Source organism: Patella vulgata, chromosome 5, assembly GCF_932274485.2.
Source record: "Patella vulgata chromosome 5, xgPatVulg1.2, whole genome shotgun sequence".
Classification (NCBI taxonomy): Eukaryota; Metazoa; Mollusca; class Gastropoda; family Patellidae; genus Patella; species Patella vulgata.
The window spans coordinates 159,870-174,097 of NC_065883.2; positions in this window are offsets into that span (position 1 = coordinate 159,870).

The window sequence follows — 14,228 nt, forward strand, 5'->3', positions numbered from 1 at the left end:
CGCACGCAAGCCAATTGTGGAAATAAAATTGAACCATATGTTAGTCCCGAAATGACCTAGTTTGTGTCGACTGGACGTTAAACCCCATTTCTCTCCCTCTCTCTTCATTTAACAATTTAATCTACAAAGGGAAAAGCGAAGCTAAGTCCTGAATATACCAGTGCCCTGGTCACCACAATGCACACATCTTGTCAAAACTACAAACAGTGATAACTTGGGTCTGAATATTTTCATTTTACTTTATCTATTTTTGAGCTATTATACTAAGAATGATCAGCTCTAATTAATAATTTAGATAACATTTCAGGCCTAAATAAAGACCCGCGATAGGCAAATTTAATTAGCTCTTGCATAATGTATGTTTAACCAATCAGAATTAAGAGGTTTCCCAAACACCGGTCAAACGAAGTCAGTATTCAGAAATTGATGTTGCTTAAAGTTGGTTTTGTAAATAATAAAGCTATGAAATGATCAATTTAGTGACATTGGGGGTTGAATAAGAATTAAATAAAGTCTAGACTGTAATAAAACGGAAAGAGAGTGTAACATGTAGTGCGTATTGTGAAATATCCAGGAAGAAATTTCTTTACCAAATCAAAACAATATGGCGGGTGGTATCTGACCCTTGTCACTATTGTAGTATGTTAGACAAGATAATTTAAGAAATGTTAATCCCTTCAAGTGCCTGTGTGTATCACGTAACGTTATATGGTTACCCTTGTATTGAGTTTCGCACATGGTGTGATTGAATCCGGGGCGTGATGACCCGTGATTTTGCACGAGGTACAAGATCCCCCCCGTGCCTCCCAAAAAACAATATTTATATGTCTGTGAAACCGCGTGATGTTTTGGCTATTTGCAAGGGGGCGCAAAACACAAAACCATGACGCAAAGCTCGTCATTGTGTCCCTCTCACTTCATCCCTGGATGGAACAGACCTGTATTTTCGTCCTGAATGGCCGCCATATTAAAAAATTAGTGTACTATTTTTTTGTTATACGGTTCTTGTCCGTTTTACTTCTTTACAAGACTCAATAAATATTTTTAATTACATTAAAACTGAAAATGAAAGCGGAATATGTCACAGAACTAGCTTTGTGTCTAATTCGTATGTAATAGCCATATTTACTTTTCGCCATGGACGAAGAGAAGAATGTGTGTATTGTGTGGGTTTTTTTAAAATAAAAACTGATGCAAATGAACCAAGAACAAAACTTCAAATATAACTTAAGTTTTTCCTGCGTTTTGCAAATATATAATTATTATACATTAATTAATATTATGGCCAATTCTTACCTACATCCGGGAGGGTGGGGTGGGGGAGAATGGTTAACGTGTGCGCGTGTGGTTTCGATTCCCCCGTTGTACGTGACACGGAGTAGGGTCGCCTGTCCAACCTCGTGTGTTTTCTCTGGGTCCTGCTAAAGACCCCTACGCACAAGCGAATTATTGAAATAAAATTGAGCCATATGTTAGTCCCGAAATGACCTAGTTTGTGTCGAGTGGACGTTACCCCATTTCTCTCCCCCCCCCCCCCTCTCTCAACTTATACACCGTATTTAGCTGCGAGTAACTAGCGAGGCAGTTTCGATTTGGATGTCGTATGCCGACAGTGATAGGCGAAAACCAAGGAACAATTACTCACATTTAAATGTATTTAAAAATATTTACTAGCGATCTGTGATCCCAAAGTAGACCCATTCACCGGTATGTGTGCCGTTATTTTGTCCGGTATCATGAAGGAATAACTAAATAAATAAATAAATAAATATTTACTTACTTTCGTTGAGCTCTGATTCCACTCATTGTGTTCTCCATTTCTGTTCTATAGCTAGTAACGCAGTTATTAGCCTACTTGTGTGGATGATGTTAAGGTATTCAGGTTTCAGAGAATGCGCCTTGTGCATATATATTTACCGATACAATAATTCATATTTAAAAAGAATTACACACACACTGTCAAAAATAAGTTGTGAACTTTAAGAAGTGTAAACTTTACACCATAGCTAGTGTTTTTAAAAATGTAAAACTATCACAAGGGTAAACTCCTAAAAGAGCCACACCCAACAAGTATAACCGATATCCATGACTACTGAACACCTTAATAGGTGTAACTGTGAGGTGTTGTGGATGCGCTACCCCACTGTGAGTGTTATACTCCATTTACACCAAAGGGTGTAACTATTATTGGGGAATAAATCCTTTATCAGTGATAATTTTACACCGTTTGTTGGGTTGCCAAAGTATAACCGATATTCATGACTGGCTCACCAGAATTGGTGTTAGTTTTAAGTATTGTAATATAGCCTATTGTTTAACTTGTAACAAAAATACTGTTACATATTTGATTTCGGTATCGTCAGAAAACACAACGTTGAAGTCCAATGAAGTGCAAGAGAGTCAACCATTTGACGATCAGACCAGAAAAAAAAAACCCAAAAAACAAAACAAAACCCAGTGTGACATATTAGATTTGAAGCTGTGACTTAGGATTGCGTACCCTGGAAGAAAACATGTGGAAACATGGAAACCTGACCTAAAGAACTCCGGTGGAAATATGCATTCATGCTGATTTATGGATAAATATATTTTTCTGAAAAATTGAACATGTAATTTTGTTTAGCAAATCAAAAAAATGCTTTGTATTAAAATTGAATAAGATGTTAAAAGTGTAGGAAATAAAATATGTTCATTATTAAGGTTAACAGTAATGCTAAAAATTATTCAATATAACCAGGGTAATAAATTTAAGCGAATATGAATAATAAGGAAATAGAAAGGGGGACAAAATATAAAATTAATGGTGTCTCCGGGTCTGGCAGAAGATGGCGGCAGCAATTGGAAAATGTGCGTGATTAACTCATAGGTTTCACTGTTGGCCCTTCTGCTATTTGTGTGGGGTTTTTTTTGGTTTTTTTTTGTTTTGTCGTTATTTGTGTTTTTTGTTTTGTCCATATATGTGTTTAGCAAAGTAGAGCTAAATTTTGAGACTTTGATGTTAGCCAAGTGAAGGCTAAAATGTGTGTGAAATAGCTTTATTTAACGCCCGCTTCCACCGAGGTTGGCTAAAATGAAGTGTTTCGTCTTTAAGTATGAGTCAAAATTATGATGTTAGCCACTTAAAGGCTAAAAGGAGTGGGCCTAATTTAATCTTTGATTATAAGGTTAAATTTAAGCAAGAATTGCCAGACTATATGTAAAGCCCCTGTGTAAATCCTCACCATTTATATTCATTGTAAATTGATACAGATTGTCTAATTGCCCAACAGCAGTTAAATTTGAATCCGTCGGGTGGGGGGGGGGGGGTGGATGGTAAGCGTGCTCGCGCTGTATCATAAAGTTTGTCATTGAGTCGACTGGCATGGTTTGGAATCCCCGGTTGTACGTGGCAAGGAGTAGGGTCGCCTGTCCAACCTCGTGGGTTTTCTCCGGGTCCTCCGGTTTCATCCCACTGCGAAAGACCCCTACGCGCAAGCGAATTATTGAAATAAAATTAAACCATATGTTAGTCTCGAAATGACCTAGTTTGTGTCGAGTGGACGTTAAACCCCATTACTCTCTCTCTCTCTCCCGTCGGGTGGGTATTTGTCAATTTAATGTCGTTGTAAAATGAAGTGAAGTAGCCGACTGTCTATATGTAATCTCGGTCGGGCTAAACGCCTTATACTTAATGTCGTAGAGACATATAGCCTATTTCAAGTTTTCTCAACTTTGAAGTCGTTTGCTTGAAAGAAATATCCAACTCAACCCTGATCGTCAACAATATTTTCAAGAAAAGAAACCACACCCGCTTGGTGCACTAATTAATATGGAAGTGTGATTTATAAATATCATTGAGGTGTAATACTTAATCTACTGGTTTCCTGTCTTCATTAGCCCAGGCGGAGCAGAACAGTAGGACGTTAAACTCCATTTCATTTAATCTACGGTTATAAACTATTTAGGTGTAAATGAAATAAAACCAAGTACGCTTGATTTAAGATGCTTTATGGTATATATTCTATGTGTGTACTCCAGTGTGGCGACATTCATCCCCTTCCCGGCCCCAAACAAATCAGTAGGACTAATTCACAGGCACTTTAAGGGATTAAAATAAAACTTCTTACTACTGCTTGACTATATATTATAGTATATAAAAGGTATTTCAGCCGCCATCTTTTTTTCACGTCTTCAAGGCATTACGTCTACTAACATCTCACAATACTCACTAGTTCTAACACTACCCGTCGTTTTTATTGCCAACGAGACCTTATTTGATCATTATTCAGCTTCCGGTGTAATTAAATTGGCCATTTAACAGCGTTATTAATTACAAATCAAACGCGTAACGGATAGGTTTATGAGGGACTGGGTGATACAGACTGCTACAAACACAACTTATGTAACTGAAGATTTTATTTACAAGCAACTTTGTTCTCTTAATCCGAAAAAAAGTACAGGTCTCGATGAGATCCCGGCAAGATTCTTAAAAGATGGCGCTGACGTCTTAAAAGTTCACATTCAATTTCTTATCAATTTATCTATATCAGAAAACACCGTACCTGGTGATTTGAAGCTAGCTAGAGTTAAACCATTGTACAAAAAGAATAGCTCTTTGGACGTTAGTAACTACCGACCTGTAAGTGTCCTGAGTATTGTCTCAAAATTACTTGAAAAATCTATTTACATTCAATTAGAGTCATATCTCACCCAAAACAACCTTCTCTATGAGTATCAGTCCGGTTTTCGTGGAAGATACTCTACTGACTCATGTCTGATTCACCTTTTGGACCACTTGAAAGACCAAAATGCAAAAGGTCTTTTTACAGGGATGATAATGCTTGACCTCCAGAAGGCATTTGACACTGTTGATCCTGATGTCTGATGTGAGAAACTAAAACTGATGGGCGTTCAGTCCACTGATTGTTTTTTTTCATATCTAACATTTAGGAAACAAGTAGTTAGTATTGGTGATACGTTATCCGAACCTGCTTCCATAACCTGTGGCGTGCCCCAGGGTAGTATCCTGGGACCGTTATTATTTCTGTGCTATGTAAACGATATAGTTATCAGTATCCCCTCAAAATGTAAACTTATTTTATACGCAGATGACAGTACAATATTATTTTCCGATCAGAATCCTGAATTTGTTTCACAAACACTTGGCTGTGCTCTTGATTCCTGGTCAGAATGGCTCATCGATAATAAACTGTCGCTCCATCTCGGTAAAACCGAGTGTATTCTCTTCGGGCCTAAACGTAAACTAAGAAGTATTAAAGAGTTTACAATAACCTGCAATAACCATACCGTAAAAGCAACAGATAACCTAAAATATTTGGGTCTACGTTTTGACAAATACTTGTCTGGTGAGGACACTGTTAACAGCATTATTAAGAAAGCAAATTCAAGATTAAAATTTCTGTTTCGCTATAATAAATGCCGTAGCAAAAAACCAAAAAATTTACTTTGTTCTGCACTTATTCAGTGCCACTTTGATTATGCCTGCCCAGCCTGGTATTCTGGTGTGAATCAATCACTTAAAAATAAATTACAAGTTGTTCAAAATAAGGTTCTTAGATTTGTGAATGGGCTAGGACGTAGAGATCATGTTTCATATTCTGATTTGAATATACTTAATGTTGAAAACCGAGTTAAACAGTTAAAACTCAATCACGTACATAAAATGTTTCATAATAATTGTCCATCATACCTTAAATCAAAATTTAAATGTGTTAGAGATACTCATCAATATGGCACAAGATCTAGTTTATTCAATTTTGCGGTTCCAAAATGCGCTGGTAGAGATCAGTTCACATCATTTTATTATACCGCCATAAGTGTCTGGAACGATTTACCGAATAATATTAAGTCTTTAGATTCACTTTACAGCTTTAAAGCTGCAGCCAAGAAGTATTTATTGTTAATACAATGTTAATCTGTGATACTACAAGCTTGATAATCTACTATTAATAAAATTGGTTGATGTATAACATGTAGACATAAATATATTTTATTATTTGTGATACAATGCTGTGATGGCATGTTTATTAAGTTTTGCCTCCCAATGATGACCTGACGCGACCTTGGCAACTTTGGACCCCATTGGAAATAAGCAACGGGTGTTATATACGTCAGGCTTTATGGGCTATCCTAAGTAAAGGTCTCTTCATGACACCATAGCTATCATATTTCTCTATGCTTGTCTCATATGGCATCCCACATTACAATGTAGCACATAGTTCTTATTTTCATATACATATCTGTATTTATTGTTGTCACTTTCCCAGTCGTGTAATGCGACACCAGTTCTTATTATAATACATTAATTTATTGTCATGTTGTAACCTTTACTTGAAGAATAAATAAATAAACAATCCTAAAAAAACGGTATAGGCAAAATAGTGTAATAAGGCAAAATAGTGTAATCAGCATATGGGCTAATTACATTGTCCGAGTGTAACACTCATCCGAATGAAGCGCAAACTGCCTTATTATTTTTAACAGTGTATGTTTAATTTTCACAGGGAAGAAGTTATTCGAAACCATAATAAGCGATTGTCCACGCATGTGTTGAATGCAATAGGCCTGCACATTGACCTCATAATCTGATTCACTGGTGGTTTATTGCCCATTGAACCATGCTTGAATATTCCATCAGAGCACGAGACTCGATGTTTTAGCGATATTGCAGCTCAAAGAATTACGGATATTCTTCGGAACTATTTAAGAACGTGCCAGCGAGAAGACGAGGGGGTGATAAGGCTTTAATTTGGCATTTTGCCAGTTTTTTTTTTGTTTTTGTTTTTTTGTTTGTTTTGTTTATGGCCTATCTTAATGCTCAAACATAAAATATTAGACTGGTTGATCCATCCAGGGTCATAGAAATGGCGAGATGGGTGTTGTAGCAAGATAAGTAATATAAGGGATTTATGCGATAAAGGAATACTAGCGGTAAAAAAGTTTTTATTTGAAACACAATTTAATTTGATATTTTTTATTTGTATTATCCATTGTTAGAATATTACCTATGGGATGAGTTTATTTTAAAACGCAAATTAAATTGTTTATGAAATATTGTAACAATAACAAGATATAACATAATGACATATGTCATAGAGGCGTCCTGCCATATTAAAATACGTGTTAGTGATTGTAACATAAACCTGTCGCTATCAATACCCGGCTGGAGATCTTGGTAGTATTCCTTATGTCATTGCGTAACTATAACTTGTTGTTGGCATGTCTTATCTAACTTTCTTTGTCTGATAAACTATATTGAATGTTAAACCTTCATATGATGCTTGATACATTAGACAGGTGTCTAATGAGCTCCTTTGTCTCGAATACGTTTATAAACTCAGAACAGAAACGAATCTTCAGGCGGGTCCAGGAGGCCATGCTAGGCGGGTGCCTAGATCAAGGTACCTAATGGATACTATTGAGGTCCAGGCAGGGCTAGGAGTTAGGTCCGGCCAGGACTGAGCGAAGGCCATGGGCGCCTTAGCACGAGACGGTACGAGACGACAGCTTCTGGAGTTAGCACACTCATGCTAAGCTAAGCTAAGACATTCGACTCCCTCCATTTTAGTTAGTTCTACGGTCGTTTACATTATGATGTTTGTACCTAATATGTAAGAAGAATAAAAATATTATATTCGAAGTCACACCAGTGTTGCCTCCAGAACTTGATTTAAAGAAATAGTGTCACATATTAATTGGTGCCGTGACCAGGATAACGTGCAAAGTCGTATACCACTAGAAGATCACAGGCCACAGATATTAGTCTACACGGGTAAGTCTTTTTCTAATCCTACCATGGCCGGTTAATAATGACATTGTGCTATAATGTATTATAATTTAACTGGGAAATCAGCAGTTTATCATCACGCTTTATTAAATATCATGGTGTAGTTACTAGATTTAATATATTGCCGTTCAAGCTAGTAGTGGAACAGTCCTTAACTATTTGTAGGAAAATGACTAAAACAAAATTGTATATATATTATTTGTTTTAAAATGCGTCATGTTGTTTTTAAAAGATTATGAATTATCATTGGTTGTTTTGAACACATATTTTGGCTTTTAAATTTAGTAGTAGCTAAGTATTATCAGGCTAATAACTGCGAAGTGAAATGTTTTATGATTGTTTAATTATCTGGAATAGAGTTAAGCGTATCCTAATTGAGAGATATAGCTCTTTAAACATTCACACGGTATTAACGGTTTTATCTCTTATAATTTTTTTGTTGTTATTTTGTCTATATATATTTATGCCCCGAGGTTTACGGGAGACCCGATATTTACGGTAGAGAGTTTTATTTGTAATACCCCAAAGTTTTAATGGGAAATGCCCCGATATGTAACGGGAGAAGTTTATGTTAAGTGGTTTAACCCCAGGAGGGTTGTGCTCGGATTTAAGAGCGAACGTATTGTCTTGTTTTGTGTTGTGTTTAAAAATTATAGAGATAAACCGTTAGTTCTTTCAAAAAATATCTTATTTAAGATTGGTTAAATGTGTTCAGATCATTCATTATTCTTGAGATAAAACAATATGACTCCCTAATTTCAATTGTATCCATGTAAATAATACTGTAAATATCGTTAGATCGATATCTAAAGTCAAATCTGTTCCACTTGCTAATTTGATTAACTATTAATTAAGTTCACTCCATGATATATATGATAAGCAGATGATAAAACTTCGGCACGGGTGGCAGTTAATACTCTTCATATGCACATGTCATAACACGCCGTTTTGCCAGACGGTGTGGAAAATGAAAAGACTACCGGTCAATAAGAAGAGCTGAACTAAACGGAGCAGGGAATATTCTGACCCCTCAACATTACTGGAACGAGGAAGGGCATCATATGTACCCCACCCCTACAGTTGGCTACGACAGTGCAGTAGCGGTCTAAGAAGATAATTACAGTAGTTTGTGTTCGCGATTCCACCAAATAATCGGTCTAAGAAGATAATTACAGTAGTTTGTGTTCGCGATTCCACCATTTATGTGAATAATAAGAGTAGTCTGTGTTTGTGATTCCAGGATCTCGTTTGTTTTTTTTTTCATTGACTCGCGTGTGTGACCGATTGTGTGTATATAACTTTTAAGTTCGTGTGTTTTTCATTGACCTTTTCATTTTGTTTAAAGACATTTTTGGATATTATGACATTTTACATGTATATATAACTTTTAAATTCGTGTGTGTTTCATTTACCTTTTCTTTTTGTTTATAGACATTTTTGTATACGACATTTTACGAGTGTTGTTTGTTTTTATATATTTTTTCATTATTATTATTGTTGTTTATATCTTTATAAGAGTAGTAATTATCGACTCCATAGGTATCTAATTTTGTAATAGTCTTTAAAAGTTATTTCATATAATTCATAACTTTATTTAAACAAAGAGAGGTATATAACATAATGACATATGTCATAGAGGCGTCCTGCCATATTAAAATACGTGTTAGTGATTGTAACATAAACCTGTCGCTATCAATACCCGGCTGGAGATCTTGGTAGTATTCCTTATGTCATTGCGTAACTATAACTTGTTGTTGGCATGTCTTATCTAACTTTCTTTGTCTGATAAACTATATTGAATGTTAAACCTTCATATGATGCTTGATACATTAGACAGGTGTCTAATGAGCTCCTTTGTCTCGAATACGTTTATAAACTCAGAACAGAAACGAATCTTCAGGCGGGTCCAGGAGGCCATGCTAGGCGGGTGCCTAGATCAAGGTACCTAATGGATACTATTGAGGTCCAGGCAGGGCTAGGAGTTAGGTCCGGCCAGGACTGAGCGAAGGCCATGGGCGCCTTAGCACGAGACGGTACGAGACGACAGCTTCTGGAGTTAGCACACTCATGCTAAGCTAAGCTAAGACATTCGACTCCCTCCATTTTAGTTAGTTCTACGGTCGTTTACATTATGATGTTTGTACCTAATATGTAAGAAGAATAAAAATATTATATTCGAAGTCACACCAGTGTTGCCTCCAGAACTTGATTTAAAGAAATAGTGTCACAAAGACATTTTGGGGTCAAAGGCCAAGGATAAATTCTATAGTCTATTACACTGGTGTGTGGAATATTCCATTCCATTCCATATTTGGCTTAGTCACGTGCATGGTCATTGGGCTTAGTAACAAATCGCCATAATTAATCACGTCTTATTTGACCAATCAAATAATAGATAGCAAAAGTCAATGCATATATATTGCTTGAAGTCTGGGCGTCTACAAGTAGACACCAGATAGATTTGAGAGAGCAACACTATTTAGAAATTAGTTGAGGTTCAAGTGGTAATATCTGGGTTGAGAGATAGAGAGAATGACTTTATTTTGATCTATGCCTGTAATCTATGTATCCAGCTTGATATAAAACTGTAGAAACCGTTCTTTTGTTTCTTTCATCTTGTTTGTTAATCATACGATATTTTGGGACTGATAAGGTGGGATGTCATACGAAGTGCACTACAAATACAACCAGAGACAACGCTAGACGATCAAGGACTGTCCCAAGATATGTAGTAAGGAAAGAGTGCATGGGTTATACGCCGCATATGGCGTCCGGTTTTTGAAGCTATAACCGCTTTCCACATCTGACCGACAACCCATGGTACTATGTTCCGGTCTTCAAAATAGCCCCAAAACTGTCGTTTCACTTGTTTTCTTTTTGACCATCAACTTAAGTGCTGAAAATCAGGGGAGCATGCAGAAAAATGAGCAGGGAAGGGAGTCTTCTCGTCCAGGCGTGACTGACCGCGGAACCTCAATGGGAGTGTGGGTGGTACCCCCATCCCCCCCCCCCACACCATAATGTTGTGAGAGTTTGAAGTCGATTTCCTTGTATCTGAGGTCTTGTATCTATAATGGGTCTCTCCTGTACAGGCTCCACATGAGGCCGGGGGAGAGAAGTTCTATCGAAAGGGTCTGAGATCTCTGGGATATAGGGTTGGGTTTAGGGTTAAGGTTATAATGAGTCTCTCCTGTATAGGCTCCACATGAGAGGAGTCCTATCGAAAGGGGCCGAGATCGCTGGGATATAAACATATATTATAACTATCATCAAAATCGGATACAAATTGTGTTCTCTAAAAAGTAGAGGGTCCACAACCTTGGTATTACATACGTTTGCCATATTTTCTTCAAAGGTGGTGCCATTTGATTTTCTCAAAATTCGAACTCGGCCGGCATTAGGGTGTAACAGTGATATAGTTGAACGGGTTTTAAAATCGGGGAACAGCTTTGACCGCAAGAGGGACCAAGAGCTAAAGACGCGATTTTTCGTTCAGTCAGAGGCCATAATCCAGAAAGCTATACTCCGGTATGCGCGAATAACGAAAGAAATCAAGATCTATGGGTTATAAACATACATTTTAAAGTTTCGTCAAAATCGGGTCAAAATTGTTACGTAGTCTGTTCACAAACAGATTGTGGACGAACGGACAGGGATGGCGACAATATACATCCACATATGAAAAAAACCCTGATTTATTCATTCTTGAACACTTTTATGTTTGAAATTGTGAGTCCTTCTGAACATTTTCTTTTAATTTACCCCTTACATTCAGATGCACGATCTGTGGCAATATCAAAACTCCCAAAACTTTATCAAAATTCTCAAAAATAGAACTTTGAAATAGACAAAAATCCTAAATCATTTATTAAACATGCATTATGCAAGAGCTAAATCTACCTATTGCAGGTCTTTCTTTAGGCCTGACATGTTTTCTAAAGTATTGATTAGACATTAATTAACTGATCCAGGCCTTAATCAACTCTCGATAGCTTCAGATTTCTCCGATATTAAATAGATTAAAATGGTTCAGCGATACTTTTATTTAATCAAATATGGAGGACCGAGACTTAGCTTCGATCAACCAGTACGGTGGTTGAAATTATTGCATACGTCTGTCAAACCTTCAAAGGCTAATCTTCGCTTGCAATAGAGTAATTTGAATGAAATTTTCAAATTATTCATTTTACATCATCTACTTTCGAACTATTACAGCAATAATGGCTAGTTCCTTATCTAAATCTTACATAATGTATCTTTAAAGGACCTAAGTCCGTAACTCAAAATCCTCCAAAATCTTCGACATCGAAAACACGAATTATTGGTCAATTTAAATCAACATTGATGATGTAAACTTACCGGGAAAAGATGAGCTTCTGATATCCGATATTTAAGATAAAATAATAACATTGGTACACGAATCGTGTACCATAATGCGCTTCAGCCCCAGTTGTATTGAGAGACTCGAGGGACGAGGCTAGACACATTGCACCAAATCAAATGGAGTTATGTAGACTAGAATAACTAGACGCTAGAAATTTGCACTCGATTGAGATTGCTGACTTATTTCGCCGAACATAACTGATTTGAAATTGGAGAAAAAACGGAAACCATTAAATGTAAATCAGTTTATATACATTCATATTACAGTATTATATGCGTTGCGACCCACTTTTGTGAATTTCTAGGTCCCAAATGTTAGCGATTTAGCTCCTTTAAGGTAATATTTTTTATAGAATATTTCCTTAGAATCTTTACTGAAACTTGGGTACGTGTTCGAAATTTTAAAGCAATTTTCCTATTTAATGAGGTACATGTAATTGTAGTCTTACCTTTTGAATATCTAATATACCATTCCTACGTTGTTTTAAATCTATATATTTAGTTTATTCTGTGGTTGACGAATCATGAAGAATGTAAAACGTATTCCAACAAGCCAACAGTGAGGCTGATGTCCCCCTCCGAAATCCCAAAATAAATAGATGACACATTGTAATGTATGGAAGCCTATAACTACCATTCATAATTTCTTCTTTTCGCCTCTTCAGAACACGAAAGTCGAAAAGTAGAAATGCAAGTCGAAAAGTAGAAATTAAGAAAAAAAACGGGAGGCGCTATTATCGCGGTGTGTTATTTCTTAATTTCCTATTTTCGAGTTGATTTTGGCTTGTATACCGTCTTGTCGCCTCACATTTTGTCGTAACTTCTACTTTTCGACTTTCGTGTTCTGAAGAGGCGAAAAGTAGAATTATTAATGGTAGTTATAGGCTTCCATAGTAATGTATCGCACATTAAAAGCCGAGTTGTGATGTTCCAAAGTCTTGACCAATCAAATTAACTCTCCTTAGTCTAAGCAGAAAATTCTCATCATCGAACTTAGTCAAGGTAATGATAAGTGGAATTTTGTCAGTAAATATTAATAAAACAAAAATTGTTGTATTTGGAAATGAGGGGAAAATATCTGGAAATGAAACATGGAAATTTGGCAATAAGAAAATAGAAATAGTAGACGAATTTAAATATCTTGGAATATTACTAAACTTTAACGGGAAGTTTCTTAAGACACAGAAACATATATCAGAACCCTGAAGAAAAGATTTATTCAGTATTATTAAAGTTTGCAATGAAAATTATTTTAATATTGAAACGAAATTAAAGAATTTTTTGATATTTATGTCAACAGTATTTTCACTTATGGATCTGAAATTTGGGGTTTTCATAAAGCTTATAACATAGAAAAGGTACATTTAAACTTTTGTAAACGGTTATTGGGCGTAAAAAAGGTAACTAACAATAATATGGTTTATTATGAACTGGGTCGATATCCATTGTATATCCAAAGAAAAATACACATTTTTAAATATTTTTTAAAAAATTATTATGTACTAAAAATAAATGGTTAAAGTTGTGTTTAAATGAAATGGTAATGAAGAATGATGTATGGTTCACCAATGTAAAAAGCGAATTGTACTCAATTGGATTGGGGTTATATAATAAATCCTATCTTCCTATTATCAGAAAGGGTGCGGGTCGTTTCATCCCACGACCGGTTCACCCCGGGCTGTTTCATCCCACACCTAATTTTCTATCGGGCTGTTTCACCCCGGGCTGTTTCATCCCCCTTGTTATTATAGTAGCAGTTAATTAACTGAGTTGTACTTATTGTTATATAAACTGTTAAACACTTACTTATTGTTAAATAAACATGTACTTCATTGTTTATTATTAAATAAACACGCAATTAATTGTTATGGATTAGTAATAAAAACATGACGGGAGAGTTGAGTTGTATTTACACATTTTAAGTAAGAAGCCAGATAAATGATCAATTAAAAATAATTACTTTGATCTAAGGCGTTATCTAACTATAAATATGATCCGAAAGTGAAAGATTGGACAGGCCAAATGGAAAGATTGCAAAATCATATTCTAAAAAACAGGA